Source organism: Mustela nigripes, chromosome X (genome assembly GCF_022355385.1).
Source record: "Mustela nigripes isolate SB6536 chromosome X, MUSNIG.SB6536, whole genome shotgun sequence".
Taxonomy (NCBI): Eukaryota; Metazoa; Chordata; class Mammalia; order Carnivora; family Mustelidae; genus Mustela; species Mustela nigripes.
In genome coordinates, this window is record NC_081575.1 from 121840127 (window position 1) to 121866949 (window position 26823).

The following is a 26823-nucleotide window of genomic DNA, read 5'->3' on the forward strand; positions in this document are numbered from 1 at the left end:
ATGCTTGATCATTTTTAAGATGTACAAAAGGCATCTGTAGTTTTAGAAAAATCTATCTCCCATCTCACTTAATTTACCCTAAGAAACACCCAAATGTTTCCAAATGTGCTATTTCTAATTTGAAAAAAAAAAAATCAATAAACCCATATGTGTTTAGTCTTCAATGAGAATTCCTATATTGTTTTATTTTAAATGCACACTCAGATTTTCATCCCTCCCTCAGGAAAAATTACATTAGAAGCCATGGATCTTCAATAAAAGAATCTCGTTTATTTTGTTTAAAAAATAAAAACCGTGGCTTCCTGTGTTGATACTTCATGCCAATTTTCTACCTTCATTTGCAGAGAATAGGGAAGGGATGAAATTTTGAGGTTATGATGAAAGGATGGTAACTCAGCACTAAAATATCCCAATAGGAATTACCCCAGTGTTTTAAACTTGGGGGGGAAAAGTGACTTTCTTCTATAATATCCAGATATTTTCTCAGGAATAAGTAGATCACTTATGGCTTCTCAGGGATATTTCCATTACTTGACTATTTTGGTAAAAACGTTTTTAGTTACCTCAATTAATTGCCTGACTTCTGCAAATTGTCTGTCCCCCATCATGGAAATCATTTGTAACAGAAGGCTGATGCCTTGACAGGCATGGGGATTGGAGGTCTGGCAGAACTTAATGGAAGCCATGTCGATCCAAAATTTAAAAAAAGAGAGAGAAGAAAACAAAACAAAACAAAACAAAACAAGGACTGTTTAGCTATAATCTAAGGACAAAGTAAGGTTGAATTGCTCCTTGCATTATTTTGACACATGGTCCAAATGCTGATGGTGTTTCAGCAACATGTGTAATTGCAATCTAGAAGATTCTGGAAATGTATATATTCCCAGGGAGGGAGAAATTCCTGCAGGTCTCCTACCTCTCCAACTACCAGAAGAAGCAGCCCAGGGCACATGGATCTCCTTGGAGATTCTCCAGAAGGTCTAGGATGCAATGTGGGTTTTCTGAAAGCTTCTTAGATGTGTCTACAGAAACTCCAGGCTTGAGAACTATTGCATGTGGCCTCTATTTCTGAAAATGAGCTTTTCCATGAGAAAAAGAGGGGTGGGATCTTCTTGGAGATTCTACAGAAGGTCTAGGCTGCAAACAGCAATGTGGGTTTTCTGAAAGCTCCTTAGATGTGTCTACAGAAACTCCAGGCTTGAGAACTGTTGCATGTGGTCCCTATTTCTGAAAATGAGATTTTCTGTGAGGAAAAGAGGATGGATAGATGGTGCTGTAGATCTTTGAGGTCAAATTAAGCTCGAGATGGCCTTTTCTTCCAACTCACTTTTTGGGAGATTATGCAATGAATACATGGAAGATCCAGGTGGGGGTAGAGAGGATGAACAAATTGTTGAGTTTGTTCAAACCAATATTTCTCATGGTAAAACCATAGTAACACTTGGAGAAGGACTCCTTATGCAACCACCTTATCCCCTCATCTGTAGACCCCAGTGGTTATATGCATGTGACTTTAGGGACCATCCCCAAAGACAAAAATTCTCACTATGGGAGGGATCTGACCTTTAAGCTGGGCAGAGCTCTTCTAGGGGATAGACAAAGAGAAAGTCCCAGGAGATAAGCTGCTTGTGTTTTGGGTTTTTGTTGTTGTTGTTGTTTTTAATTCACTTTGATGGTATTTGTTGTTTGGTTATGCGGTTTCCCTAAGAAGCTGATAATTACTTGAAACAAAGGAGCTTAAGCAGGTAAGTTTCAAGTCTTAACTGAAATGCTTGGTTTTTTCCCCAGATTTATTGAACTATAACTGACTCTCCATTATGAGATGACTATGTTCCAAACCTCTAATATCCAGCCTGGTGAATATAGTCAGTAATACTGCATTGTATTCTAGAACTTGGCAATATTTGTTTGATAAACCTAATGTGACTTTGTGGAGATGAGTGTTTGACCCATAAATGTATCTTCTTCCCTCAGTTAGGTCCTGAATACATAATCTGCCAGACAGATGTAAAAATTACAGAGAATCTAGTTGATTTACAGGTGGAAGGGAGAAGTTGTTATGTTTCTCTTGGTTTTTGGACAAGATAAGGACAATAGGATTTGGAAGTGTATTAAAGTCCAGAATTCCCATGGTGATCCCAATGATGTATGGGGGCCTTGACAGGTATATAGCCTGGCTTGGTTCCATAGGACAATTAAAGCTTGCTGTAAACTTCCTGGAGGGTCTTGGGAAGAAGAGGTCAAGATTCCCCTCCAAATATTTTTTCCAGTTTTGAGACAGAGCACAGGGAGCTTGTGCCCTGAATGTCTCCTGGGGCTTGATTTGATTTTTGTCTGCTCCACTCCTGTCTCTTTGGGGGTATGTCTCTCCTGTCATCCCCTCTCTGTATCTTTCTCCTCCCCCCCCCTCACTGTCTCTCACATGCAACCTCTTTCTTACCTTATCTTTTTCCTCTAAATAAAACTTCTAGATACATAAACTCCATAGTACCCGGTCTATCCTTTCAAACACCCAACCGCTGGGAAATGTTTGCAAACCTATAAACGCTTTTTGAAATTTTTATCATCTTGTAAAAACGTTCCTGCACAGCTCCTGTTCTAAGAAGAAAAACAAGCAAACAAAACAGATCTAAAAGTAAATAGCTTTAAGGACCAGGCTTCTTCCCAAGGTTGGCGCTAACCTGTCTACCACGACCCCCACTGCTCAGGGTAAGTTCATGCTTGCAAAACCAAATCCTGGCTCCTTCACTATATTAAGAAGACAAAAGCCATTTCAAAGTAGAATTGAATTTTAGATAAAATGTTAGTTTGGTCTTTTAGGGAGAAAAGTTGTAGTTTTGTTATGTGGGACACCATATTGAACATCAAAAGAGTCTTGTGTTCTGAGTTGATTTCTACTTGTATCTACTCCCCAACTTTAAGCAGCTAAGATAAATTAGTTCCTCTTCTCAACATGCAGTCTCTGCTACTATGAATTCCTACTAATGTCTTTACCTCTCACACTCCCAAGAAGCGCAAACCCCAAAATGCAGACATTGTATTGGCTACTACAATCAGCATGACTAGAGATTGATCAAAGAGCCTCATATCAATAACCTTCTCATTTAAAATCTTTTCCACAGACTACAGGTTTCCTCACCAATGGGTTGTTATAAAAGCCCCTAAGTGGTGGACATCTTGGGGCTGTGGGGCGTTACCCAGCTGCACAGATCATCCTTTCTCAGGAAGGGTTCTCCACCCAGTTTCAATGTGTGGGATTTTCCCACCACCATACAGTTCTGTGACACCACCTGGGTATCCTACAGTGCAACTCAATTCTGACACCATGTTCCATCAAATGGTGTCAGATCCCACACAGTAAGGGCTCGAGTCCTACAAGACTGTTCCTCACCTTCAGATGCTGGTAGAAAGGCTGACTGGCCAGCTGTGAATCCAGGTTCTAACCACCCCCTTCTTGGGTTGTAATCCAACCCTACTACTAGGGTTGTCTACTAGTAGACAACTAGAGTTGTCTACTAGGTTGTCTACTCGAGTGGCTCACAGAACTCAGGAAAACCTATCAGTCACTAGATCCCCAGTTTATCATAAAAGGTTATAACTCAGGAAGAGCCAGATGGAAGAGATGTGTAGGACCAGGTGTGGGGAAAGGGCGCAGAGCTGTCATGCCCTTTACAGATGAGCCCCCATCCACAGATCTCCATGTGTTCAACCACCCAGAAGTTCTTGGAAGCCGTCTTTTTTGGATGTTTATAGAACATTCATCACTTAGGTATGATTGGTTGAATCACTGGCCATTGGTGGACTGGTCAACCTCCAGTCCCTCTCTCTTCCCCAAAGGTGGGAGGGTGGTACTAAGAGTTCCAACCTACTCATTAAGTGGGTGGTTCCTCTGGCAACTGACCCCTGTCCTACAGAGAGTCAACCAAGTCATAACATAACAAGGGCATCTCTATTCTTCTCATCCCTTAGGAAATTCCGAGGGTTTCCAGAAATCCGTGATAGGAATGGGTAGAAGACCAAATGCATATTTCTTATGACAAATCAAAATCTCATGCACAGCTCTTCCAGACTTCATGTCATGGCTCCAGTACTCTGTGTTCTTCATGTGAGAATTCATATGATATTTCTCTGCTCTGGTAATATACAATTCTCTGCACCCCAGAGTCAGAACATGCTCCTTGTTCACTGGAGCAAAGCTTTTAGTTGGGGATCTTTTGAAATCTGATATTGTTCAGTCCTCCAATCACATTTCTTTTTTTAAATAATCAGTACTTAGTTTAATTTGTCAGCTTTTATTTGACTAGGGAACAATATCTTAAAAACATTTTTTTTTTTTAGATTGTTTTTTGTCATGCCTGAAATTTCAAATGAAACCCCTCAGGATGTTGTATCTTAAGAACAAGAATAAAGAGTCTTTGGATTTTTGTAGGGATGGAATTCTGAGGTTCAAAAATCTGGCTTTAGGACCAACCATGTATTTAACTTGATTTTTACACTACAATAGTAAATGATACTTACTGCATAAAAGGCAAACATTTTAAAAATGGAAAATATTGAATACATAACTTTGATTTTGATCTTTAAAAAATCGTAAGTATTATAAATGTAAAATTAAATAGAGAAAACAATGACAGATGGCCAAGAACCCTCAGAACCAATTTAAAAGATAATATTTCCCCCTTTGTTAGGTTCTGGAATCTCTCCATTATTAAAATTAAAATCTTACAGATATCAACAAAACCACTTTAAATTTATTAAGAAAAGTGTTATGGCCCAGAACATGGTCTAATATGCTAAATACATTGTGTTCTCTCAAAAGAAATGTCTATTTGGCTACTCTTGGGTGAACTATTATCCTGTTATTACAATTAAGATGCATTGGTGATCATGTTGAACAAATCTCTGATCTCCTCAACTCTTTTTTCTGTCTCCTTTTTATAGCAGTTGTTGAGAAAAGGATATTTTAATTCCTCACTTAAACTGTGAATTTCTGTGATGGTCCTTGCATATCTAGCACTTTATGTTTTTTTTTTTTTTTTGAATTTTTGTGGCTCTGTTATTAGGTGCATAAGCATTTAAGGGTTTACTTCCCTTTAATAAATTTGCCTTTTTTATTGTTAAGAAATAACCCTTATTGCTGGTCATATTCTTTGCTGTGAAACATCCTTTATGTGAAAGAAATGTAGCCACACCAAATTTGACCTCCTTGTATCTTTATATTTAATATGTTTTACAAGAAACTTGTAGTTGGAGCCAGCATATGTAGTGGGCAGTCTATCATGTAGTTGGGTCTTACCTTTGTCCATCTTGGCTAATCCTGCTTTTAATTAGAGCCTACAGACCATTCACATTTTTTAAAAAGATTTTATTTATTTGACAGACAGAGATCACAAGTACACAGAGAGGCAGGCAAAGAAAGAGGAAAGGAAACAGGCTCCCTGCTGAGCAGAGAGCCCGATGCAGGGCTTGATCCCAGGACCCTGGGATCCTGACCTGAGCTGAAGGCAGAGGCTTTAACCCACTGAGCCACCCAGGCGCCCCAAGCATCTGATTCTTGATTTCAGCTCAGGTCATTCATGATTCTCAGGGTTGTGAGATCAAGCCCTGCATCTGGTTCTATGCTCAGGGTGGAGCCTGCTGAAGATTCTCTCTTTTGCTCCCTCTGCCTGCCCCTTCCTTCTACATGTGCATGCTGTATCTCTCTCAAAAATTTAATAATAATAATAATAATAATAATAATAAAGATATTTAAGTAATAAGAAAAATGTTATAACAGCATAGTTATAATTTTCATGTTTGTATCATATTCGTTCAAACATTCAGTTATCTTGGGGACTCTGGGTGGCTCAGTCATTTCACTTGTCCAACTCTTGATTTCAACTGGGGTCATGATTCCATGGTTGTGGGGTCGAGCCCTGCATCAGGCTCTGTGCTCAACCTACACTTGAGAATCTCTCTCTCCCTTTCCCTCTGCCTCTCCCCCTTCCCACATGCTGTCACTCTAAATAAATAACCAAATAAGATCTTTTTTTTTAAAAAAAAGTTATCTTTAAAGAGATTTAAATCATAAAGAACAACTCTTACACTTAGTCAATGTAGTTATAATTTGTGATGTTCTGAGTTCCACTCTATAGGTCCATCTTTCCAGAATAACACCTGGTATATTTTTTATTTGAAGGATGCTCTTTTTTTTTTTTTTAAGATTTTATTTATTTATTTGACAGAGAGAGATCACAAGCAGGCAGAGAGGCAGGCAGAGAGAGAGGAGGAAGCAGGCTCCCTACTGAGCAGAGAGCCCGATGCGGGACTCGATCCCAGGACCCTGGGATCATAACCTGAGCCAAAGGATGCTCTTAATATTTCTTGCAATGCTATCTATGCTATTGAATCCTTTCTCATTTTGTATATTTGAGATGTCTACATCTTCTTTGATTTTAAAAGATATATTTGCTTGTTATATGATTTCATCTTGACTTTTCCCCTCTTGCTACCTTATAGATGTTATTGCACTATCTTCTTGCTTCCCTTGGTTCTGCAAAGAAATCTGTCCCCTCCTTTTTTTTGCCCCGTGGTATGTAACCTGTCCTTGATGTCTGGATGCTTTAAGATTTTTCTCTTAAGCACTACTTTTTAGGCACTCAATGATAGAGTACTATGCATTTCTCCAAAATACTGCATGAACATCATCTTACAACTTGTATAAATTGGAGTTTAATTCATGGTGTTTGGGGTTGACCAGAATTACATAATTATTTATATTACATATGTTTATATATTTTATGTCATATAGAGCACATTGTAATATAATTATCACAATATATCATACTAACACAGAATTATAATGTAGTAATATAGCAATATAAAATCTATATATTATGTATTTATAAAGATAAATTTTATGTTATTATATTATATAATATATAAATATTAATTTGTGGATAATTATACGATAGGATATACAAATATGCTATTATATTAATACTTATATGATAGTTATATAATTATATGATAGATACATGATTCCTATTATATGATAGAATATACAGTAATTATATGATAGAATATGATAATTATATGATAGAATAATATATGATAGTTATATGATAGTTATTTATCTATCATAATTATATGATAGAATATACACATATCCTATTATATTAATAATTATATGATAATTATATAATTATATGATAGATATATGATACCCATTATATGATAGAATATACATTAATTATATGATAGAATATGATAATTATATGATAGAATAATATATGATAGTTATATGATAGAATAATATATAATTATATGATAGATATTTATCTATCATATAATTATATGATAGAATATACACATATCCTATTATATTAATTAAAATTTAAGTATTTAATAAATATATTAATATAACATACACATGATATAAGCACAGTAATTTGTATATTATAACTTGATATATAAATGCTTTTGCACAGATATTTATAATTTACATGTGATTATATAATCTAGATAAAAACCAAAAATCTCAGGATAGAATGGCAAAAGCGACAGACCTCAATTGGTAACATCCACCACTAAAAAAAAAAAAAAAAAAAAACAATGAAGCCCAGGAAATAAGTTGGAGATCACTGAAGTCATAATGAGAACTGGATAAACATAAAGCGTGAGTCCAGTAATGTAAAGTGTCTCTCCCCAGTAAGCTCCCAGAATCCTACCCTAATTAGAGTGGAGGTGGTTGAAAATTCCAAACAGCATATGCGTGGACGGGGAGCTCTTGTGTTCTATCTCATGATCTCAATGGATCATACATTTCAGAGTCGTACTTGTCCACCATGTTTCTGTGCCCTTCGAGTTCCAGGCATGAAGGGACATCCCATTTCCAGCTCGCTCTTTCACGCGTGGCTTGGGATGTCCGTTAGCCCACAGCACTGGGTGCCCGGTGGCATCTGTGGGACATTTCAATGGTCATGCCAGGTTAATCGTTACCAACATGACAGCACTTAGCTTACGATGCCCTAAATACACCTTCATGAATAAAACCAGGAAAGCCAAAGATTTTCCTGGAATGCCCACTTTCTTTGGAAGCCTTGAAGAGATCTTCAATGATGCTTCTCATTGTTTCCCCCCTGAATAAGCAAGGGCAGGAAATACAACCTTCTTGCCCCTACTTTTTTTTTTTACATCCCCGTTGAAGCTTCCTGAGCCTTGTAGGGGAGTGCAGGAGGAACCCCTCCAGGAAGGTTTAATTTAACATTTGCTCGTATCTCTTTCATCTGCTCATTTGTATTCATGGGCCGCGTTGGCAGTAATTGTGCCCAGAGAATTGCAAAGAGGTGGCTACTGCGGTTCCTTTGTGAATGCATCAACGTTCTGAGCTCCTGAAAAGATTCTGCAGTTTTGTCAAAGGATCTGGAAGCCGAAGCTGAAATGGATACGGGATTTCTTCTTATTTACCCTATGCTGCCCATACCCATCTTACTCTCTGGAATGGTAAAAATTTAACCTCGTAAATGCAGTTCAGTAGAAATACAAAAGGAAATTCGGGGAGAAGCGCCTTTCTCCATTTATCTCCTGGACAGCTTGGAATGCAGTCTTTCCACAAAGCTCGAAGAATCAGAGAGAGGCAGGCTTTGTATGCGCAGACGGTGTGCGTGTGTGAGTGTGTGTGATCTTTCCCCGACAAACATATTTCTTTTTACATGTAATATGATGCTAAAGTACAAGTCAGCAAGTATTCTAGCTTGCTTCGGCTGCTGGAGTAAAGTGTGACAGACGGTGTGCCTGAAACAACACACCTGTATTCCCTCCTGGTGCGGGAGGCCGAGAGGCTGAGATCCTGGCTGGGCTGAAGCTGGTTGGCTGAGATCCAGGCAGGGCAGAGGCAGGTTCCTCCTGAGGCCTCTTTTCTAAGTGTGGAGATGCAGTCTTCTCCCTCTGAAGTGTCTGGGTACTCATCTCTTCTTATAAAAACACCAGTCCTATGGGATTAGGGCACACACTAATAAGCTTATTTTACCATAATCCCCTCTTTAAAGACCCCACTTCCACAGGCAGTCCTATGTTGAAGTCCTGGAGGCTCCGGGTGTTGGGAGAATGGTACAGCTCTACACATCCCAGCAGGACTTAAGAGGAGACTAGATTCCCCTCAACCCCCTCCGAGGCTGTGTTTACTTAGGTGAATCAAAATGATCTTTAAGCAAATAGTCTTTAACTATTTAGTGGATAAGCATAAGGATCCTTAGCAATATGAACCCAGAATACAAAATAAACACCATCTTGGTCCCTTTGATGGCATAACTATCTAGACTACATCTCTCAGACCCCCCGCCAGTCTAGCTGGGCTCCCCTTTACCCCCGTGAAAACACAGCACAGTGAATAGTCACACAGCCGGGAATTTCTGTACATCGTAGTTACGCATACTGCAAAACAGCTTTTAATGTTTTTCATTTTGCTGTAAAACTCAATTCTCTACACACAGATCTAGGCGTGGAACCACTCCGAAAACTGATCCGCCCCCCACCGGCCCCCCGTTTCCTGTTGCTTTGCGCCCCTGCTTTGTGAAAGAATGAAAATATTTCCCAGATGACGGTCCTCTGCCTGTAGCTACAGGTGCATTTTAGGGGAAATCTGTGCCACCAGAATCAGAGAGTAAACACTCGAGTCACGCCTCTATGATAAATGTTTGCACCGGCCACAAATCTATGTGAAAATGAGAATGAGAAAAAAACAGGAGGAGAAAGTCGTTTCAGAAAAACCCCCTTGTCGTTTGGTGTATCATGTCATCTAAATAATTCTCGGTGACTCTGGGTCCAAGGGCGAGGGACCCAGGGCTGGTGGGAGGGAGGTACCATAAATGCAATGCCTTCCTTTCTCAAGTCCATACACTAAGAAATAAGTATATAACCATATTATACAGATTTATGGTGATCATCCGGTTGGAGAGCTAAAATCACAAGGGCTAGAAATATTTGCTTCTAGTTTCTATCCTCTCTCTCTCTCTCTTCCTCTTATTATATGATTATTACTTTAACCAGGTGAGGGTATGAAGTAAGAGTCGTATTCCAGGTCCGCGAGGTTAGGATGTATTGAATAGGCCAAGTTACCTCTAATTCTTCTGGAAATGGGTCTCCCTGCTGACACTGCATCTGTCTGTTAGTCCCTATGAAGATGGTGCCCAGTTTCAGAGACACCGGACAAGGCAGTGTGAAGTTTGTGCAGATCCTTGCAGCATGAAGCTGCCATTCTGGTTAAAGATGACTCACGTCATGCAGCCCCCTCAAAGTGGAATACTCCTGACCAGGCTGAGTCTCTGAACTCCAAGTACTTGGTTAGCAACAGCCGGAAAAACACTTTGGAGATCTTAGCAACTCAACAAGTTCCCAGAACAGTACTGAACAATGTGTGTCCCCAAGGACACTTGGCTCATGAGTCCCAAGGAATGAAACTGTTTCATTCTGATTGTCCACTGACACTCCAGAAGTGTGACTCTCTCTCCTGGCTTTTCATTGGATGACCATGATAATCCTTCCTTCCTTGGTTCCATTCCTCTGCTCCTCCATTCCTCCCATCCTTCCTTCTGTCCTTATGATGCAGAAAAGAAGTTAGGGTTCAAAGCTGATGGCCAAGAAAGAATTCTTGAGATATCTTTGGTGCAAAAACCTTATGATTTTAAGCCATAGGGACAGGATCCATGGGCAGAAAGAGCTGCACCAGGGTCACGAGGAGGGACCCATCATAAACTTTCAACTTGGGAGGAGGTCTAAGGAATTTTGGAAACAAGGTTTCCAGAACCTTCAGGAGGGTAGCTGTTGTTGAGAAAAGGTCATTTATTACCGTCTAATAAAACCTGAGTCATGAGACCCTTCAGATGTCTATCGGTGGACCATATGGTTGGAAGATGACAGCCAACATGTACCTTGAGGGTTTAGAGATAAAGGAGATTTGTAAAGGAATTTTTATATGTTAAAATGGACTTACAGGATCCTGGGGGTCGGGCTAAGGTTGCCTTTTGCCCTTAGCAAAGCGTCAACATCAAGGCAATTGAATCCCTAGAGGAAGGTCACTCTGCCTGTTTCAAGGACTTGTCCATGGGCTGTAGACAGGAAGGAAATTTCATAACTTTTCTTCTGCCTTTTTTTCCCAGATCACTTCTTTCTTTCCTTCCTTCCCTCCTTCCTTTTCTTCCTTCTATAGATACATTTGAGAAATGGCACTCGACTCTCTCATTTATAGAGTAAGGATAACATACACTACCCAACCTCATTGGATTTTCTAGATGTCAAACTAGGAAGGTGCCCTTCAAACTTGCTTTCCAGGTGGGTGGCAAGTTTCCACGGCTTCCCACAAAGCCTGATGAAGAGTGAACACTTTAGCCAAGAATGTTATCATTCAGTCAACCTAATGGACCTGCGAGTCGAGAGCCGGTGTAGGAACAAATCAAAATCCTTCCTTTCAAGCAGATGCAAGGTACGTGAAGTTGCAGATTCAATACTTACCAAAGATGAAAGGATTCAACACATGGCCCAGCCCTTGATACTGGTTTGCAAACACATTTCTCCACCTTACTGCTTTCTTCAGAATGGTGGATTTCCTGGTAAAATGGGCATCGCGATTGCCCTCCGTCACCATCAACAGAATGTTTTACTTGGCAACATTGTGAACCTGGATGGCCTCTCTCCTCTCTTGTCCTGCTTTCCGTCTGCGTTCTAGATTTAGCTTTTAGATCTGTACCACTTCTTATATTTCTCTGGGCATCAACTCCCCATGCAGCGTAATTCTGAATAATATTTATATTTATTCTGGAGAACCTGTGGTAAGTCAATGCTACAACTGGTCTGGGCAGATTGAGTGTGGCTTGAAGAAAATGTGTAAGTAAAACTCCACTGTTGGATTCTCCCTACATGTTAGTGATGGGACCCGGCAGGAAGGTGATGAACAGTAATTAATCTGAGTCTCCTCCAAGGGGAAAAGAAAAGTCGCTGTAGGGGAGGCCTTTGACAGACCACACTTGTAAAATTTAAAAAGATACAATTACAGGCTTATGCTCTCGGAGTGACTAACCCTTCCCAGGAAGAAGTTGATGTATACTTAGGTGTCTCCTGGGGCTGTCAGAGTATTATCTTATGGGAAAGTCGATGATTAATTATCATGGTGCTCAGCGAATCATTGGAGCACAGCATGTGCCCACGTTGATTGAAAGCCCATGTCCAAGGCAATTACCAGCTTGTCAATCAGATTGCTCAAAATAGAACATGGAAACTCACGTGGGGCTGGTTAAAATATTTATATTGCATTAATTGCGGTTCCCAACATCAAAAACACCGCATCCATCCAAAGAGAAATTTCACTCTTTATTCCAAAGTTCCATGATGGCATTAAGATAAAAACCATGTCTAGCGTTTGAAGGATCCTAAAATACAAATGAGAAGTAAACACCTGCTTTATATTTAAATTACAGGTGGTGGATGAGCCCAGCTGGCTCAGTGGTTAGAGCTTGTGACCCTTGGTCTCAGGGTTCTAAGTTCGAGTCCCACGTTTGGTGTAGAGATTGCTTAAAAATAAAATCTCATCCCCCCCAAAATAAATGACATAAGGTCAAAATGTGTAATAGATGTGTCCAATGACAAAAGTGTAAAGACGTTCTGCATCTCCTTGGACAAGCTCACATGCAGATTAATTAAGACATGAATTAAAACTTTTCTGTAAGAACAAAGTGTAGCAGGAGAAAGTTTACAAATATGAAACACACGGTGGCAATTAGGTCAATTGGAAATATCTCACAAATGATTTTGTACAAGTCAGACAAAATGGTCTTACAAGTCAGACAAAAATAGGAGATGTACCTACCTTTCCTTCGACATGAGGACATTGTCCTATGTAGGAGTAGGAGAAGGACATGAGACATGAACACTCAGACACTCAGACAAATTAAAGGTCAAACAGGTTTGCTCCAAACAGCTCTTTACTTAGATGATTTTCTTCTTTTCCTGAGACAATTTCCCTTCTATTGTAGCACCTCCCAGCCATAAACTGGCTGAATGAATTACCTCATTGAGCCACGCTTCTGAAATATCCCATCTACTAGGTAATGGGACAACCTGAGTGTCTTCTTCCTGTCAGAACCCCCATTGCTTGGTGCCTGCGATCATGGATCTGACCTCCCCCCCTTTCAGAATTGGAACTCATTGCATGGAAATGAACTAATAATTCTTGATTGATGGCATATTCTCATTGCTGATCCAAAAACTGTCTGTGTGATTTTATTTTATTGCCTTAATATTGATAGGATTTATGTATGGATTCTTTAAGAGAATATGACGAGTCTTAAAATAAAAGTGTGTTCTACAGCTCCTGCTGTTTTCGGACGTCTTCTTTCATTGACTACGTTGCAAAGTTTCTCGTACATCATTAGGCTTTATCCTGCCTGATTTCTTTTGATGGCTGTATAATAGTTCATTGCATGAAAATATGGCAAGTTTCTGATTATAATTTGTGCCAAGTGCCAGTTTATTGCTTTGGACCACCCTCTATTTTGCCGCAGTAGTAAATGAAGGCACCCACAGGAGAGATTTTGGAGGGACATAGTCCATCAAGAATGTAAATGTCCCAGATATTGAAAGTGGACAAAGATGTCTTTGTGCTGGTGCAGAGTCCTTGATCCATGCATACAGGGGTTAAATTAAATGTCACTGTCCAAGAACATGACATGGCTTACATTGGACATAAGTGAGACATTGATGACCCAAGCAAACAAAGAGATAAAAAATAAAGTCACCCGATAAAACACTGATTTTGAAAAAAACAAAACAAAACAAAACAAAACCCAAAACTGTGGGTATGGAAAGAACACATGAGAACAGTCCTCCCTCCCTGAACATAAAGAAGAACTGTAAAACTGAGAAAAACAGCAAACAGATTTCATCCCTAATCTGTAGTGATTTCTGCTGCAGTAACAATAACCAGTCCCCAAAGTTGCTTTCTTTGGAAACAGCTACTCATCGACATTTCCCAAATGCTTTCCAGAAGCCAAGAAATCTGCCGGATGCCTCCCAATTCCAATTATCCTGTAAAACTAACCAATACATTGATTTTTCTTTGTTCCTGGCACCTAGAACACTTGTAGGCACCTGTGAGTGCTGAATACGTATTTTTAAACTTTAAAGATGTCTTACTATTTATGAGTGGAGCTGTAATTTTTTCCATGGGACAATCCTATTTAAATGCCCTCCAACACTGGATAAGTGTCACCAAAAAGATAAATGGATCACCAGGAGATTTTACTACCGTCCATTCGCACTTCATGCCAGCCGCCATGGCTTTTATGCAGAATATGAGACAAACTACGTAAAACAAGTGCACTGGTTTCGTTATAGGATTACTGAGAAAGATACTTTCTTCCTAGTAACGGTCATTGACTGATTTCCCCTACGAATATGTATTGCCTTCTTAATGCACAGACATAAGCATTGTTTAAAAATATCATTTCCCGGGGCTCCTGGGTGGCTCAGTCAACCAACTAACACGTGTTTGACTTTGGGTCTCAATTCAGATCTTGATCTCATCAGGGTCATAAATTCAAGCCCCGTGTTGGGGTTCATGCGGAGCACAGAGCCCACTTTAAAAAAGAAATACATAATTTTAGCTGGATGGAACTAGAGCGTATCATGCTTACCAAAATAAGTCAAGCAGAGAAAGACAACTATCATATGATCTCCCTGATATGAGGAAGTGGTGATGCAACATGGAGGCTTAAGTGGGTAGAAGAAGAATAAATGAAACAAGATGGGATTGGGAGGGAGACAAACCATAAGTGACTCTTAATCTCACAAAACAAACTGAGGGTTGTTGGGGGGTGGGGTTATGGACATTGGGGAGGGTATGCGCTTTGTTGAGTGCTGTGAAGTGTGTAAACCTGGTGATTCACAGACCTGTACCCCTGGGGATAAAAATATATGTTTATAAAAAATAAAAAATTAAAAAAAAAAGAAATACATATTTTTTTTTTTAAATTTAAAAAATCATTCTTCCCTCATCCTTCCCACCTAGGATGTATGAAGGGATGCCTCTACCATGGCTGGTTGTGGTCTTCCACATTAGGATCCCTAAATCGCCCTGCTTAAAATGTGATTCCAAGAAGCCAGCCCTTAGGGAGCTCAGCTGTTGGGGACATGCAGTAGATGGAATGTGACAGCTCCCGTGTTTTCCCTTATTCTCAAATCAGTTACAACCCTACTGGACATGACTTGGTAATGAATATTTGCTAATTAAATCTACTCCAATTTTTTTAGATTAGAATTGTAGCTGTTGAAGTCAGTGACCCTGACTCGCTAATATTTCTGTGCTTGGAGACCTACCATGTAGGAGGCATCTGAACCCATTTTTACTAACATTAAATAGCAAATAGTAAAACAACAAAGATTCAAGGGCTTGAGTTGGTGGCATTTAAATCCCTGAAAAATGTAATGTTATTATTGATCATTGAGTGCCACTAGTATTGTAGACATCAAGTTAAGGATGTTTCTTTTGATAGTTCATGAACTCATTATGATGACATGCTTGAAACAGCTCATGCCTGTTTTACTTATGAGAGAAAGTCCATAGAGAAGAAGGCACCTAGTGTAGGATAGTCATTAGTGGAGCTGTGGTTTGGACAGAGGCTCCCACATGTAATGGAGCCAAATTCTTGGGAAATTGGAACAAATGCCCTTCTGGATGTACAGATCCTTCTTTTTATCTTCCTAGTCCCTGACCCACTTTTATTTAGGACTAAGGGGTGACCAGAAATGCAGCATAGAGGACCACAGGATGAAATATGCTGGGTGATGTGGTGGGCTGCTGCAAAACATACATCCCCAAGTACTTGGAATGACAGTGGCCTCCAGAGAAAACTGTCAGAGTCTGGACAGCAGACTCATGGCTGGATCTGGGAAAAGAAAAAGGAAGAGAACTGACTCTCCATAATCATCCTCCAGAGATGTCCACCACCAGATCTCCTGACTGTGAATAGCTGGGCAGCCACAACAAAGGGGGCTTTGCCTATGTTAAGTTAAGGATCTTGAGATGATAGGATTTTCCTGGATAGGATTATCCTGTTGGGCCCACTGTTATCAGAAAGGTCCTTATAAGAGGAGGACTTGAAGGTCAAAGTGGAGAGAAGAGATGTCATCATAGAAGAAGAGATGGGACCCCAGAGTATGAAGAACCAGGGATTCTCAGTGGGAAATGATGCTTCTGGTCTTTGGAAGACACATTGGGAAATGCTTTAGTCTACATGAATAATCCAGTGTAGTGATTCTCAAGCAGGGACATTTTAGGTCCTAGAGGATACCTGGTCATTTCAGGAGACATCCCAGCTGTCACATCCTTGAGGGAAGATGGGACATTTCCAGCACCTAGTGGGAGGAGTCAACAAAATTGCCTATGTACAGTGCACACCCAAAGAATGATCTGGTCGAAAATGTCAACTGCTTTGTGGTTGAGAGCCCTGGTGACATGAAACAGACATTGTCACATGCCCTAGCTTTGTATCTTTGGACCATTTACTGAGTGTCTCCAAACCCTAATTTGTCTATCTATAAAATAGAAATAAAATGTTTATAGAGTTATAAAAAAAATGTGAGATGAGATAATGCCACAAATTACCCTGGAGATTGTAAACTTATCCTAAAAATGTATTGATATAAAATGCATGTCTCCACTTCAATAATATATAGTTTCCTAGTCAAGAAGGGCATGTATTCAGAACCCCAGGGAGCTGTGAGTTCCTGGGGTGGGTAATCAACCACCTGTGACATCCATGTGATCACCCTACAAAAAAATATATATATTATTTTTTTGATCATCCTGGAAAGATGAATCTTGAGAGTTGAGAAAACAGCGTATCTTCTTCTGCTTCCCCCAATGGAAACTTTCTTTTCCTTAATACCACCCTGAGTAACCAGAATCAAGATCAGACCAGCAGAAGTCGGCTCTGTTCCCCATGTAGCTGAGCCACACATTGCTATCTTATTTAAAACCCTCCCCTGTACTACTTCACTTGCAAATGAACCTTCCAGGATAACGAGTGAAGATGGAGATGTTATTTGCAAAAGTTTGTCCCTGGTTTCACTAGGAAAATATCAGCCTTTGTTCAAGCATGGACAAAGCATTATTAGAGACTTGGGTATGTGTGATTTAAAATCATTTATTTACCAAACCAACCAACCAAACAACCGTATTGATTTTTGCAAAATTTATGGTTTTTCAAATGGTATTCTCCAAAGTCTTTATCTCCAGGACCTTCTGTTTTGATATTGAATACATAAGATGGTCAGATAGAAGCTTGAGGAGGAGGAATGTCTATCAAAATTACAACTAATTCAGAGCCATTATGCCAGGGAACTTTTCAAAGGAAGACGTAGAAAGGATGAGACATTCCTTGTCTCATTCCAATGCCTCTTACTTCCATCTTCTGCTCTTAATTGCCGGTGGACGCTCCTCCAAAGAGTGCTGTAACGGCTCTGTCTTCCCGGAGCTCGGGTACAGGGCAGTAAACAGCCTTTATTCCTGCATAAGAGTCTTCAAATGCAACATTTATGAATACAAGAAGCAGCCTGTAGGGCAAAGAGGGTGGTTCTGCATGCTAATCGGGGAAGAATATTGTACGCGCTGGTGTCTACATAGTGTTGAGGAAGAGAGATCACGCTGGGCTCCTGCAGAGACCTGCCTGGCTGTGGCTGCCTTTTTGTCGAGCAAAATGGACCGGGGTGATTTGATCTGAGTTAGTTTCTCTCCAAGGCCAGTGTCCGCTCTAAAAAGGCTGTTGGGGTTTTGGTGCTATTATGGAATATGGCAGGGACAGGGGCCCTGGGAAGTGATTATTCTGACACTTTGGCAGTGGGTATACATATATATATATTTTTAAATGGGCTGGGCTTTTAAGTGGATGCCACTAAGGAGGAGAATTGATTGCTTGGATTTCTGGAAAATGTACTACGACTTCACTGGGAGATTTTGTGCTTTCCCAAGTGTTGCTTTCTCTCATAACTGTGAAAGCAATATTACCACAATTGTATGAAATGTCCTCTGGAACTAACTTTTCCTTGATATTTCTTTTACTTATATTACATATCTTTTATATTTTTTAATGTGGATGTATCCTTTGAGGCTCAGGAACACAACATCCATTTCATTTCTAAACTTTTACATTAAGAACAAAGACTCTCCCCTACTAGGAACTTTGTCCTGATGACAAAGAGTGAAAAACAAATGTAGTCTGGCCTGTGTGCATCTCCCATATGTGTCTACCTCTCCAGACCCCTCACACTCCTAGCTAAACCCTACAGAAAAGCATTCTGTTGATGATCCTCCTTCTCAACCACCCTAGTCAGCTGACAATGGGCTGATAACCTCATAAAACTACTGAAATTGTTCTAGCCAGCATTAAAAAAATAAAATAGGTTTTGTTTTGCCATACCCTTTGCATTATCACAACCATTAGCTGTCATTCTCTAAACATATGCATCAGGAATGTTCACTCATTGCTTTCCTTAAAAAGTTCTATCGACTCTTTAGTCTTTCATAACCTTACTTTTTGCCTGCATTTTCTATGTTCTGGACCAGTTTTTGCTATAATTATACATGAACCTCCTTTTTAATTTTTTTTAATTTAAATTCAATTAGCCAAGGTATAGTACATTGTTGGTTTATGGTATATGTCCAATGAACTCATTTTGCTCAAGAAAACTCAGTTTATTTCTCAATTCACTGTGTTTTATGGACTTTTTTTTTTATTCTCTGGGTTAAAAGACTGCATACTCTCTCTCTTCACACACACACAGACATACACACATACACACACACATACAATCACCCTTTCTCTCTCTCTCGAAAAGCAAAAAGATGCTGGAAATCTCTTCCAGGCCTGTTTAATTGGAGGCACACGGGCTCATGCTCACGTTGAAGTGTTTCATACTTCCAATCCCAATATGCATAGTCCTTCACCCATGCAGGAGCCCATCCTTCCCTCTCATTTAGTCTTGTGAATTTTCTCTCTCATATCTTCCTCTCTTCCATGTTTGTCTTCCAGTGATTCATCAGTTCAATCATTGCCGGAACCATCACAAATATTCTTTGCTTCCCTCTCACGAGTTCCAAGACAATGTTGCTAAAACACAACGCATCCATGAATGGAATGCCCCTGGTTAAACCTTGCTATTGTCCCATTATTTAAGATAAGGTGCTCATTAGTGTGACCTGAAAAATTCTCTGTGATTCTCCTTCCCACTTGTGCACGTTCTGGATGAATTAAGTTACTCTACCTACCCATTCCTTCCTTCCTTCCTTCATCAGATACCTTGCATCAAGTACCTCCCAGAGCCAGTATGAGATGCCAGGGATAAGGGGATGTGCCCACAATATAGGGCCTCACATTGAATGTGGGCTCTATAAAAGTTTCCTGCATCTGGCAGAGTGGATTCTCAATGAGAACACTCCAAGTTCCATGACCATGACCATCTCATATTCTTCATGGGAATCATGAAAGACAAGTAGATCTGCATGAGTGACCAAGACGTGAGGATCAACCCACTCTTGAGAGTTACCACTATCGCATTCTTGCCCATAATCTCAACAGGGACTTGGTCTTCATTATGAGTCATGAGTGTGCTCAAAGGGACAGCAGGCTCTGAAATTGAGCAGTCATGTGTCTCCTTGGTTTGCATAAGTGTATTTGCACAAGTGTACCATGCATAAGTGTACCATGCTTTATTTGCATAAGTGTACCATGCTCTGATGTTATCACCTGCTAGGGTCTGAATGTTTGTGTTTCTCCAAAATTTGTATGTTGAAATCCTAACTCCAAGGTGATGCTGTTTAGAGGTGGAGGGGATACTCTGTGAAGACCTCAATGTCATGAGGGTGGTATTATGAACAGGATTAGGGCCCTTATGAAAGAGACCTCAGAGACCTGTGTCACCCATTGCACCACATGTGGACATAGCAACCCAGAAGATACTCCTCATCCAACCACACTGGCACCCTGGTCTTGGACTTTCAGACTCCAGAACTGTCAGAAATATTTATTGTTTATAGGCATCCCGGTCTGGGACACTTTGTTACAGTTGCCTAAACCAAATAAGACATCACAAGACCCATGTTGTTTATCTAACAACACATAGCATCATGAGATCAGAGGCAAAAAATGGTGAATTAACTGAGCCAATGTCGCAGAAAAATGCTCAAGTTGAGGTATACAGTTTTCCTGCATTTTCTTTTATCTTTTTTAAAGATTTTATTTGTTTATTTGACAGAGACACAGAGAAGGGGAAACACAAGCAGAGAGAGTGGGAGATGGAGAAGCAGGCTTCTCACAGAGCAAGGAACCCAATGTGGGGCTCAATTCCAGCACTCTGGGACCATGACCTGAGCTTAAGGCAGACACTTAAGGACTAAGCCATCCAGATATTCCATTCCCACACTTTAAAATAAAAAGATTGGGGCACCTGTGTGGTTCAGTCATTAAGCATCTGCCTTCAGCTCAGGCCATGATCCCAGGGTCCTGGGATCAAACCCTGCATCAGGCTCTCTGCTCAGCGGGAAGCCTGCTTCTCCCTCTCCCACTCCCCCTGCTTGTCTCTGTCTGTCTCTGTCTCTCTTTCTGTCAAATAAATAAAATATTTTGAAAAATAAAATAAAATAAGAGGATAGATCTCATGATAAAGATATTATTACTACCAAGAAAAACCAACACACAAAAGAACACAATAAAGTTCTTGGAGGTGACAGGCCTGTTTCATATCTTCATTATGATCATGGGTCCACAAGTATAGGCAGAGGTGTTAACTCCTCAAGATGCCTACATTAAATGTGTGCAACTTTTTTGTCTATCAGTAAAGCTTAAAATAAAATACATGCATGCATACATAGATGAATGAGTAGGTAGGTAGATAGATTAGTAGGTAGAGAAATAGATTAGTAGGTAGAGAAATAGATTAGATTAATGATAGATTAAATAGACAGATTGGAAGAAAGATGCTAGATAACATACATGCATACAAACATAGATACACAGCTCCATAAAGTAAGGGGATATGATACAAGTCTCACATGCAGAAGAAATTTCAAGCAATATATGTAAATGCTTAGTCTTGAAGGATGTTGAGTGCAACTGCCTACTTCTTATGTATAGACAACAACATCCAAAAGCATGTCCTCAGACAAGCAAAAGACACCTTAGGACACAAGAAGACAGAATGTTGTGTGAGATCCTTGGTAGAATTTTGGAACAGAAAAAGCACATTAAGTAAAAACTAAGGATATCTGAATGAACTACAAAAAAAAGATACAGTTTTTCTTATCTTGCATTTAGCAATGTTTTATTCCATTTTTGTAATTGTAAATCATATTTTTACAAAGTTAGCCTCATCCCTGATGCATTTCACTACAAATCGAGGTAGTCTTGAGGAAGACTAAGATCAAGGATAAAATTTTAATGGAAGCAACACCCAAAGGGATTTGGGGCAGCTGTGGCCAGAGAACTGGAGCATTCTTGGTTCTAGGCAACTTGGTTTTAACTTTGGATTCACTTCTTGGTGCATTTAGGACCAAGATGTGTGTTTACCCTGTGTCTCATCTGCATTCCCCCCATCTGGATCAGCACTGGTCCTATTGCTGTACCATCAAAAGATGAGGAAACTGAGAAAATTGTCAGAGAGAACATGCAGGGAAGTGTTTTCTCTGAATCTGAAGCTTCATCTCATGGGCTTGTGGTGTAACAATCCAAGGAGGAACCAAGGGCCACGTCTGAAAGGCAAGAAAGAAGCCACTCGTGCCAGGCTTTGGGGGTGTGTGGTCTGCGTACCTTTCCACTTTTCTCTTTGGATGAGAGCTGGATACTCTTGGGCACTTTGCTACAAGATACCAGAGGATGAGCCGTCAGGAAGCTTATCACAAATAAACTCATTTAATCATCACAGGTCTCTCCAGAAATATTCTTTCCCTCATAACGTTAGATGACATCTCAGCTAGGTGAATTTATTTTATTGAAAAGTGTATTAGGTGAAAAAAAAAAATATCTGAATCGATTCAAGGAGTAAGAAGGAAAACTCTCCCAAAATTGTAAAGGGGTTTATTTTCCATTGTTCATGAAAGACTAAAGGCAATGTGGATTATGCACTCAGTAGGGGAATTATCCCCATCCAGGGTCAGAATTCAGTTCTTCTGGGACATGGAAGCAGGGGCCCAATGGCAGCCCAAGCCCCACCTGCACTCCCCACAAGCCAGGCTGACAACCCTGCTCCCTCCCTCCCTGCTCCTCCAGTGTCCTCTGAACATGTCCCACTGCAAGCTGTGATGTACTTTTCTGCTGTGTTCACCTCCGCCTCCTGCCCTTACCAGTGCTTCCAAGGGTTTGCAGTGTTTGCTACCAAACCCATGTTTGGCTGCCCATTGCCCAAAAGGCCAATACTCATGACATGACTTTTGATTGGAAAGGAACTTGGCCTTTATTCAGAAGGTTGGCACCCTGGGGCGAAGGCAGGCACTTGTCCAAAAGCCAACTCCAGTGTTGTTGCCTGATCTACAGATTTTTAAAGGGGTTTAATCCATTAAGGGAGTACAATGAGTGGTGTGCAACATTTCTTCATTACATGCAGAGTCAGTGATGCCAGCTAGAGTTATCTTGGTGCTTCAAGGTTGGTTCTTTGGTGCCCGGGGTTGGTAGTGCAAAGAGGTCTGGTGTCAGGTCCCCTGGGTGGCTCAGTCAGTGAAGCATCTGTCTTCAGCTCAGGTCATGATCCCAGGGTCCTTGGATGGAGCCCTGTGATATGCACCCTGCTCAACCGGGAGTCTGCTTCTCCCTCTGCCCTTCCCCCCGTGCATGTTTTCTCTCTCTCAAATAAATAAATAAAATATTTTTTAAAAGGGAGAAGAAGAAAAAAGGAGATGAAAGAAGGAGGAGGAGCAGAAGAAGAAATAGTCGAAGTTCCTTGGTGACCAGGGATTGTTCAAGAATACTCTGTTCTTACTGGAAAGGAGGGCAGGGTCTATAAATACACAAAGGTTGGTCAGTAAAATCATTTTTGGGATCTTAAAAAAAAAAAAAAAGAAGAAGAAGAAGAAGAACAATATTTTGCTAAAAGATTGCTGAGATAATCAGAAAGCCGAGGGTCTTCAAACAGAAGACCTCTGTTGGCCTTGGTGGTCTGGGAATGTTCTGGGCCTTCACTCCCCCAGGCCAGTGGTCTACAAATGTCAGAAGAAAGTAAATTAGGGCCTTTGGTCAGCAAGGGCTTTGGTCAGCAAGCAAGAAGTATGTTCAGTTGAAGCAAGTAGGTGGAAGATAGGTCAGTCTCTAATTTGCCAGCAGCAGGGGTGCCTGCATGGCTCAGCGGGTGGTTTAGCAGGCAACTCTTGATTTTGGCTCAGGTCATGATCTCAGGGATCAGCAGTTGGAGGTCACCTTGAACAACCAAGGTGCACAGCCATATGTTGATGGAGGACACTTCCAAAATCAGTGGACACTCCATTTTCCATATGGCCCCAGACTTTGTCTACAAAGGTGCATAGCATCAAAGGTAAGATATGCCTGCAGAAAGTGTCAGCATCAATGACTGAGATGACGTATGCCCAAACCCACATTCTAGAGTGCAGCATCACGGGGGAGACCACAAACACCAGAGAGGTCATTCTCCTTCTTGTTTAGAACATTTATACCTCACCCACCAAGCTAATGCCTTTACAGCAGCAATGACTCACCTCTACTCTCAATGGGAACACGTGGCCACCTGTATTGTTGTGACTCATGGCTGTGGCGACCGTTAGTTCTGTTCATGATAAATCTGCATCATGCATTGTGTAAAATAATCACACTATTTGTACCCTCACAAATGTCATGTAATTACTGATTCCTGATAGTGTCATTAAAATCACAGGTACACAATTTGAATATTGAAAGAAATCTGCACACAGGTCTTGCTTGGTCATATTTTGGAATTCTCTTTGGAATAAAATGTGGGATTCCATTTTTACAGTGTTATACTCTTTGGGGTTTTTTAGCAGCATGCCTCTCTTGTCTCCTTCTAATAATAATAATAATAATAATACTAACAGAAGAAGAAGAAAGAAGAAGAAGAAGAAGAAGAAGAAGAAGAAGAAGAAGAAGAAGAAGTTGTCCCTGTTTTCTGTGAGCTCTAACCCTAGTGAAAACACCAAACCTCTCTTCTTTCTTGCTTCTTTCTACCCATTTTCAGATGTTGAGGAGGAAGAATTTCCTCTGCCTTTCAAGATCCTTCCACCTGGACTAAGAATCAAATCGGAATGAGGCAGATTAACATGAGGAAACCAAACCTACCTGTGTACCTACAGGGAACCCACATAGACATGGGAATTCCAAAGATGGGCAAAATGAGGTATATATGCCCTTCTCAATTGAGGAAAAGGGGGTAGGGGCCTGGAACTACAAAGGGAAGGAATCCAGTTCACAGGATGATGAAGTCAATGGTATACAGGTATTTGCTGAGTCAGTCACAAATGATAGAGAGGACTCTGACCCAATAGGCCTTGTTGGTTTCCTCCCTATGCATCAGTCCTAGTACATATCACAGTGTACTTATCTGTACTGATAGCTCTGTGCCTGGAGCAGGTCCTGTAGCTGAATTCCTTTTATATAGTCATGAGGTATGTAAAGAACCCTCCTTGAATCTAGTGGGTGTTGGTTAATTTTTCTTTAAGTCAACATGATGTTCATGGCAAAGTGGCCCATCTGGGGTGGCTTGCACAGCCCTCAGACCCTACACAGATGCACTAAAAACCCTCTAGCTCTGCTATCCCCAGAATGTCTCATTATGGGAACAATTAACTTTTCACACCCTTTTAGTTTGTATACGCAGTCATCCGTCTAAACAACCAAACCAAATATGGGAGTGCAGATCCTCCCGAGCTCTTGTGGGATGAACCCAAAAATGGATGTAACCCTTTTCAGCACAGAGACCTTAATTCTCCCAGGACATTTGAGACTTTCTCCTGGGTCTCTGATCAAAAATTAGTCTCATGACTTTTCCCAAATTATTCACAACCGAACGAAAATCAGAGTTTCTTGCCAAGCCAGCATCAATGATTCTGATGCTTAGGGCTGGGGGAGAGGCTGAGCTTTCCAGGGCAGGTTGTTTAAAGAAGATGAGCCTCCTAAAAACTGAGAAGAAAGGAAGGTCTGTTCACTAGACAGCCGCCAACATCTGCTTCAAGCTGAATGCCCTAGCAGGCAACGGAGAAAAAAACTGTCCAGACGTCTCTGTGGGGAGTAGCTTTCCCTTACTCCAGTTCCAAGCCTTGACAAGCAGGGCACAGCTTCTTTCATTTAACACTGTGAATATAAAAATAAATGAGCTCGCAGGACGCATGCTTTCCAAAAATAGACAGCAAGGAATCATAGACTGTCTTAGACCTTTGCCTGCAACGTGCATGTATTTCAATTAATTTTTAAGGCTGTCTGATAGTACAGAAACGGACAGGGAAAGACATCCAAATAACCGTGGATAGGAAGGGCTTGGGCTATTTGTAATCATGTGGAAAATTAATTAGAATTAGATAATCACAGCTTTTTTAAACTGTGGGATACTTCATTTAAAAATTCATTAATGTATGTATAAATAACAATCTTTAATTTAGTCCCTGTATTTTAGCATCAAATTATTTGTGGGAGAGCTATAATTCTCTCATTTTGCACAGACTCAAATGGATTCATTTGATTTCTGAACCACCAGAGGACCAAATTGTTAAATAAGGCAAAACCTTTTAAAAATACGGTGCCTGAGGTCATCATCAAAATCTGTCACAACCTAATATTTTAAGCCTGTTAAAAGCATCCTACGGTAGGGTGTTAATCAATATTGAAAGGAAAGCCAGCATTAGTACTTATGAAATTCATATTAAAACATCTTCTTTACTAGTTTTAATTGAAGTTTAAGATAATGCACAGTAGAAGGGAGCAGTCTTACCTCAAGTGGGGGGATTCTGAGGGCATCTTGTGGGCACCCTTGGAATATACAGCCTTTGGCTGGGGCATCACTCATAAGTCTCATAGGGTTCAAAGTTTATGAATGTTTCTGTGCAGTGCCTTCAAGGTTCAACTCAGAGTCATTTGTTTGGAAGAAAATAAAATAGTTGTTTCTGCAGAGCAACATTATTAATAATGACATGGGTTCCCTACAACTCTTCCAAAACTTCTCTAGCCTGCCTCCAACAGTGTTAAGATAGTCAGCCCTTGCAACGCACAATTATATGACCATAACCTCATGATAGTCTAACTAAATGAAAGAGATTAGACTGTGGTTTTTAAAATAACGGGTTTTCGAATCCTCTCAAATGTTTGAATGCAGAATGAGTGAATTTCATTTTTAGGATGATGAAGTAACCAATGTGTGATTTTATAGACATTCTGCAGACTTACTCTGGAGGTTTTGAAGGAGTTGGTGTGCTTGATTTGCAAGAAGTGACGGTGGACCATTATACGGTGTGTGGACCAGCATGGCTTGAGACCCAGAGATTGTCAGTAGGAAAAGCCAAGAAAGGACCAGAACAGGGTTGAGCAATCATCCTTGTCAAACTAACAACAAAAATGATGCAGAAATTACCCTTGGCAACAGATTTCTTAGACCAACCTTTGTCTGAGCCATCAAGAATGTAGTTAAAAAATCATAATACAGTTTTTTTGCTGGTTGGCTCATTTGTATATTTGATTTAAGTATTTCCAGAATTTCAAAATGCAGAGCTTAATTGTAGGGTCAAATTTTGCTGGGCTGCTGATCTGTGTTTCTGAGTTAAATATGTCTAAAAACATACTCCCTGAAGTT